The sequence below is a fragment of the Lycium ferocissimum genome, chromosome 12 (genome assembly GCF_029784015.1).
Source record: "Lycium ferocissimum isolate CSIRO_LF1 chromosome 12, AGI_CSIRO_Lferr_CH_V1, whole genome shotgun sequence".
Classification (NCBI taxonomy): domain Eukaryota; kingdom Viridiplantae; phylum Streptophyta; class Magnoliopsida; order Solanales; family Solanaceae; genus Lycium; species Lycium ferocissimum.
Window position 1 is genome coordinate 62,045,261 of NC_081353.1, and position 6,613 is coordinate 62,051,873.

The 6,613-nt window shown below is 39.1% G+C and overlaps 1 long non-coding RNA gene across 1 annotated transcript; it reads right to left on the minus strand.

The window, feature by feature from the left end:
• Positions 1–3,934: 3,934 nt before the first annotated feature.
• Positions 3,935–4,856, minus strand: LOC132040231 (uncharacterized). Its single transcript, XR_009410637.1, has 3 exons — positions 4,388–4,856; positions 4,133–4,300; positions 3,935–4,046 (listed from the first exon to the last, which is right to left on the minus strand). It is a non-coding gene; the product is annotated as an uncharacterized LOC132040231 (long non-coding RNA).
• Positions 4,857–6,613: the final 1,757 nt, after the last annotated feature.

Consider the following 6,613-nt stretch of genomic DNA (forward strand, 5'->3'; position numbering starts at 1 on the left):
ATAAAAGAGTCATGGAAGATTAAGGAAGTCATGTTGTAGGAATCATGCCTTAGAAAAGAAGGGACTAGCCTTACATACTTTTTCACCTCTCTAACTTTGCCGACTGAACGCTTCCTCCCAAGTTCATAATTCTACATTCAAGAGAGTTCGTACTAAGATTAGATAACCGAAAACATGCTTAAGCTTAAGCTAAAGCTAAGACGACTAAGGGCTAACGAAATTTGGACAACACTTCCTTTTTTTCTACAACTTCCTCCATATAATATAACAACTCCCAACATCAACAACATTCACAATATCATAATCAATAACTTCGTCAAGTTCAACATTATCCGATTCCCTACCAAAATGATTCATGACCATAGCTATGCAATAACACCGTATTCGTTCTCATATACTACTTCTTTAATGTCATTTGTATCATTTACAACAAGATTTCACTCATAACATCTTAAGAATCATGATTCATGTCAAACTATTATTCAAGAATACCATTGTTTCCACATTTGAGCTCCATATTCCACTTTCTTCCCCAATCTAAGTCATTCAACCACCCAATACTTTTAATAGCATAAAATGAACATAAAACTCACTTTTGATTAGGTAGGAATGAGCTTCGGATGAAAATACTTCACTTGGAGAACACCCTAACTTCAACTCCAAAGGAATTTCTAGCTTCCATGAACCCTAGTTAGCATCCTTGCACTTGATTCCACTAATTATTGGTGTTTGATCTTGGGTTCACCTTGAATTTATGTTGGTATGATGAATGGAATATTCTATATCTCTTGAGAGAAGTGGGGAAGATGGGAAATGAAAACTAATAACTTGGATCTCTTATTTATACTTGAAAAAAAAAATTGTCCCGATCATGTTATACGGACACTAATACGGTCCGTATAGCTTTATACGGTCCGTATAAGTGACCGTATTTCCCCATCAGGGATTTTCTCTTTCTTTAAAGGTTAAACGGACCCTTATACGGACTGTATAAAGTTATACAGACCGTATAAGTGGTCGTATAAAGTTATACGGACCGTATACTCCACTTTTCTAGAATTGTTCTCGTCGATTCGTCTGATCTCCAATTCATATGGAACCTTATTAGCACTTGTTTAACACTTCATTAACAATCTAAGGAGCGTTATAACTCTTCCTCAAGACATTATTAAATCAATATTAGCTCGGTACTTTGTAAAAATCCTTACAAAACACGACTCATACCTTGCCTTCCTCAATGAACTTTCTCCTCTTGCCTCAAATGTCTTTGGAATCTTAATTAGAATCGCCAAGTAATCGTTCTTACTTGTAGGGACATCGCATTCATCTTACCCTACATTAGCCTATTTACAGCACATCGACATGAAATTTTTCGTGGCGTAACACTCTTCCCCCCTTTAAAAACATTCGTCCTCGAATGTTATGTTCTCGGAAGTTCTACAAAAATTTCGCCAGAGTTTCCCCTGTAATTTGACGCTACCATTCTGTCACAACAACTCACAATAACATGAGTCCGGAACCAAAATGACCCCCATAAAAATCTTTTGAACCAAAATACCCCAACAACAAAAAAAGGTTACATAATTACCTTTAGCGCAGTATTTTACTGCGCTAAAGCACTTAACCATGACGGAGCCGTTAAGTGCTTTCGCGCAGTATTTTACCGTGCTAAACTAATTTCTCTCTCCCCTATAGCGCAGTAAAATACTGCCCTACGACAGAGTCCACCATTTTCCCAAAACAGCCACTTATTACATTTTCACATATTTTTACGTAGTTTAGCCGTATATTAATCGTGCTTTGAGACTCCGGAACTTCAATATTTTATATAGAACCCTACTTATATTTGTACAATCAATAAGGTAGGCTCAATACTTCAAGGATACGCAAAAGTTTGAATTATCGTTTTAGTGGTTGAAAAGTGCTCGAAGTCCTTTTTTGTTTGAAGACTTGTAGTCATTAGCTTTACGTTATTTATCTTTTAGGGTTTCGTGTTATTTTCAAATTAATGCGTAACTTTATTTCGAATGTGTCACGTTTTTTTTTTATTATCAATTTAGGATGTGAAACTATAAACAATAATAAAGACTAAGATAATATTTATAAATATAAATAGCTATGCAAAAAATATATAATATTTACGATAAACTGTACAACACTAATGTATATACACAATCGTGGATGGGTCCCACATGTGTGCCTGAGACTATCCTTAGGCCTAAGGCTCATACCATCCCCACCGCTCTCGCCACCGTCTCCATCGTCCTTTTTCCTTTTAATAACCGAGCGCTCCAAGTCATGATCATCTCCTATTCCCCTGGCCCGTGCGCCCTTGACTAGAATGTGCTTCTTCTTGGGCTCTGGTCCTGCTAGCAAGGGAAGAACCTCTGCGCTGACCTAGGTCTGGAAACTCGACCTCTTCCTCATCTGGAGTCGCCACTATAGGCACCAAAGGATGAACCTGAAAAGTATATAATAATTAGTACCATTTCTTATTTATAGTGAATACATTAACGTTTGTTGAATAATCAAACCTGTGTATCAACAAAGCGCCCGAGCAGGCCCCCGAGATAGGTCTCGGAGCTCCCCGCACGGGTCCGGTGCAATACGAGGTAGTCTCCTGGACGAGATGCTATTCGAACTCCAACTAAAGGTTATAAAAATTAAATAAATATTTACCTTATATTGAATAAAATTAATTTTAAGCAAAAATCTTTCATGCGCCTCGGTAGTCTCATGCGAAGACACCTTTGCCTCGGCAGACTGATGAGAAGGCTCCTGAATGGGTCACTCCTGTGGACCCATTGGTGTCGAATCCTAAACTATGAAAAAAAATGAAATAATAAGTAACATACATATTTAAAATAAGTACTTTAAATAATCAAATATATATTTTAGATATTGACCTTATATTGAATAAAACTAATTTTAATAAAAAGCTTACTCCGTGGCTCGACAAATACACGGGGCTAACACCGTCGTGCTTGGTGCCCATGAGAAAATGCCTGAGTAGGTGGCTCTGCTAGACCCTCTGGTGCCGAATCCTAAAATAAAAATATTACTAAATAATGAGTAACATATATATTTAAAATAAGTAATTTAAATGAACAAATAAGTATTTTAAATACTAACTGGGATCAAAAACTCATCGAAGTCAAGAATCCTGGCTCCCTCTAAATTCCTCACAGGCCACTCATCAGCTAATCAAGCATGTAATGCCGCCCAATCAACGTTATCACGCTCCTCCATGTATGCATTTTGGCTTGGCTGTGATGAAGATGCAGGTATCTCAGCAAGTAGGAGTGCCGGCGTAAACATAGGTGAGTCCCCAGGTGAGCTGCCACCGGCCTGGAACGGCTGCGGATGGACTAGACCGGAACATTCTCTAGAATGGGATCGGCCTCATCTGCCTCATCTACCAGATAGTGTCCTCTACTACCAGGTCCTCTAGCAGCAGCACCACGTCCTCTACGTGCACGGCGTCCTCTGCCAGCATGGCATCCTCTGCTAGCATGACCTCCTCCTATGGGAACACCCGGTCCTCCTCCTGGCGCTAGCTGATACTCAGCCTCTGGAACAGGCTCCTCCATGCGTATAATTTCTCCTGCCTGCCGGATACTATCCTCGAATATCTGTACCATCTCTGATGCAAGCCCCACAAGCTCGAGGTAAGGCATATGCTCTAACCCTAACATGCGTAATCGCTGTACGGCCACCAGCGCATGTAATGCTCAATGGGAGTCATAGCCGACCACCGCTAAAGTGCCCTACCTGTTCTCCCAACGGTGGAGCTGGACAGCCATGAAAGCTATAAAATCATCATCAACGGCAGCCCGATCATCCCGCTGGTAGTGTCGGAGCTCATGAGGGATGTCAGGAGGTATACTCTGTGTATGCCCAAACTGTCGTAAGACACGCTCTGGCATGTGGTCCTCTACGATGTTCAGGTGTATCAATGGACACTGCGACATCCAAACCCCTTGACTTGCCTTGCAAAAGGCTGGCAAACCATCTAATATAGTAGCGTACGGCGTCCATATAAATAGCTGCATAACATATAAATACAAATCAGTGATCACCAAGTAGAAAAGATGTTTAATTAAATTAATAATGTAAAGTTAAATAGTTTTACCGCATCATTCGTCATGTGATCAAGCTGGTCCCGGAATGGAAGAATACTGTGGTGCGTATCCATATTCCGGTCAAAAGTCGCTGTCCACCTCCTCGCATAAGGTATGTCAATATTGAGGTGATGCCTAGGTACGGGCTGAAAAGGCAGCATCCTCTCCCACGCCCATAACTATAAGCGATATTAGAAAATATGATTTTTTAGTCGTCGTTTCAAGAGGCTTGTTTACATTAAAGGAACGCACACTTAAAATATTACCTGGAGAAGAGCAAAAAATCCACACACATCTCTGACAGCACCAATAGGCTCTTGGCATAGGCATCTGTAAAGATACGCCAAAACAGCACCGCCCCAGCTGTAGTCTCCCTAGAAGTCCAGATGCTCCAAGAAAACCAAATAACGTAAACTGACAAAGGCACCCGATGAGTTCGGGAACAAGATGCCCCCGAATATAATAAGCAGGTACAAACGGGCATGACGATCAACATCGTCCTGCTGGGTGCCGTCCACAACCGGATCCAGACCCTCCAAATAAGTGCAGAGTGCACTAAGCTGAACCCGACTCTGTCCCGATATCTGGGCCGCGGCATCAGGCACGAAGTGGGTGAGCCTAGTCAACTCTGTCACCCATGTCCGACCAGGAGGAGGCTCGTACCGAGTGTATAGTGGCTCTCCATCTACTCGCAATCCAAAGAAGACCTCCACATCCTGAAGTGTAATCGTGGCCTCACCAAAGGCGAAGATGGAAAGTATGTCTCTCGGCCTCCACCGCTCAACCACGAGCGCCCAATCATGTCGTACCCGACCAACCGACACTCAACGATAGATGCCGCCCAGAAATAATATCTCTAAAACGCGAGGGTGTGGGGGGGGGGGGGGGGGGCTCGCGTAAAAGAGTCCACGCTCTCTGCAGCCTATGGGGACGGAGCCTAGTCGATATCCTTATAGTACCAGCCCATAATAACTCTGACCTATGATTGCCTTGCAAAGACAATACTGATCTATCAGCGGGCCCCCGGTGAATAGCGGGCCCCTGGTGATCATCGGGGCCCGGGTGATCATCAGGCCACGGGTGATCATCGGGCCCAGGGGGAACATTCGAATCCATGAAAGAGTCCGGTCTGTACAAACTAAATTAGTCATTATTCTTGAAATGAAAGATAAATTATATTAACTAATTAAATCTTCATTAGATAGTCTTTCCAAAAATTATTTTTACTCTCTAACCAAATATTGGAATAAAAATAATTATTTTCAACATAACTTTCGTCATATTAAATGTGCAGTAAATTTAATATGTGATAGTAAGGACACATATGTGATGGCAAAGACGTTTAAGTTAATTAGTTTTGAATTATTTGATGGCAAAGACTTTTAAGTTAATTAGTTTAGAAATCAAAATTCAGCAGTAATATTTGTTTAGAACTCTACATTGAATATGGGATATATTTTTAGTTGACCAAATAGCCAACAGAACTATGATAAGATTAGACTAAAAGAGTATATTCGTCGACCACATATTTTCCTACAAACTTTACATTTTTATCGTTAACTTATGTATTTATGAAAAGAAGAACTTTAACTATTCTTTTTTAGATAATCTTTTTTTATTTAACATATATATTCATGCTTTTAAAATAATATAGATTAACAATTCATAATCATTTACAACTTGTTTGGATGGCTGTTACCTATTGTATTATATTGTGTTGTTAGTTTAAATACAATGTTTGCTTTGATTGTTACTTTAATTTTATTGTATCGTATCGTTAAATCCATCGTTATGTAACGACGAAAGGTCCTATTTTATGTAACGACTGATTTGGTCCTATACAGTACAACACAATACGATACATTATGAAACAATACATAATAATCATCCAAATAAAGTGTTAAAAAAACAATTCATTACCAATCAACTTCTTTCAATTCATAACCAATATTTAACAACTAATTAATTCATAATCAATATTTAACAAATAATCAATTAAAAAAACAATAATTCATTAACAATTAACAATTCCTAAATAATTAACAACTCATAAACATAGAACAACTTAACAATTCATAAACATTTAACAAATTAACAATTCATACACATTTAACAATTAATGAATTAGCCACAAAAAAAATAAAAATAAAAAATCGGAACAGTGGAACAGTGGAGTACAATCTACAACTCTATCGGGGTGACATAAGGTCAAGAACCCCCGATTCCGTTATAGATTAGTCATGGTCATCATATCTCACCTTGAAGGAACTAGCATTATAAGGTGAGCTTAACAACAACCAATAACATCAAGGAATATAAGGATCATTAGCTTCATGAGACCACCATATCATAGGCTTTAGAATTTCTAGACATGAACTCATCATCATCTTTATCGTATTCATGACACATCTCTTATCTTTATCTCATGAGAATTTCTTAATAATCATAGACTTATAGTTTCCGAAATATAAAAGAGTCATGGAAGATTAAGG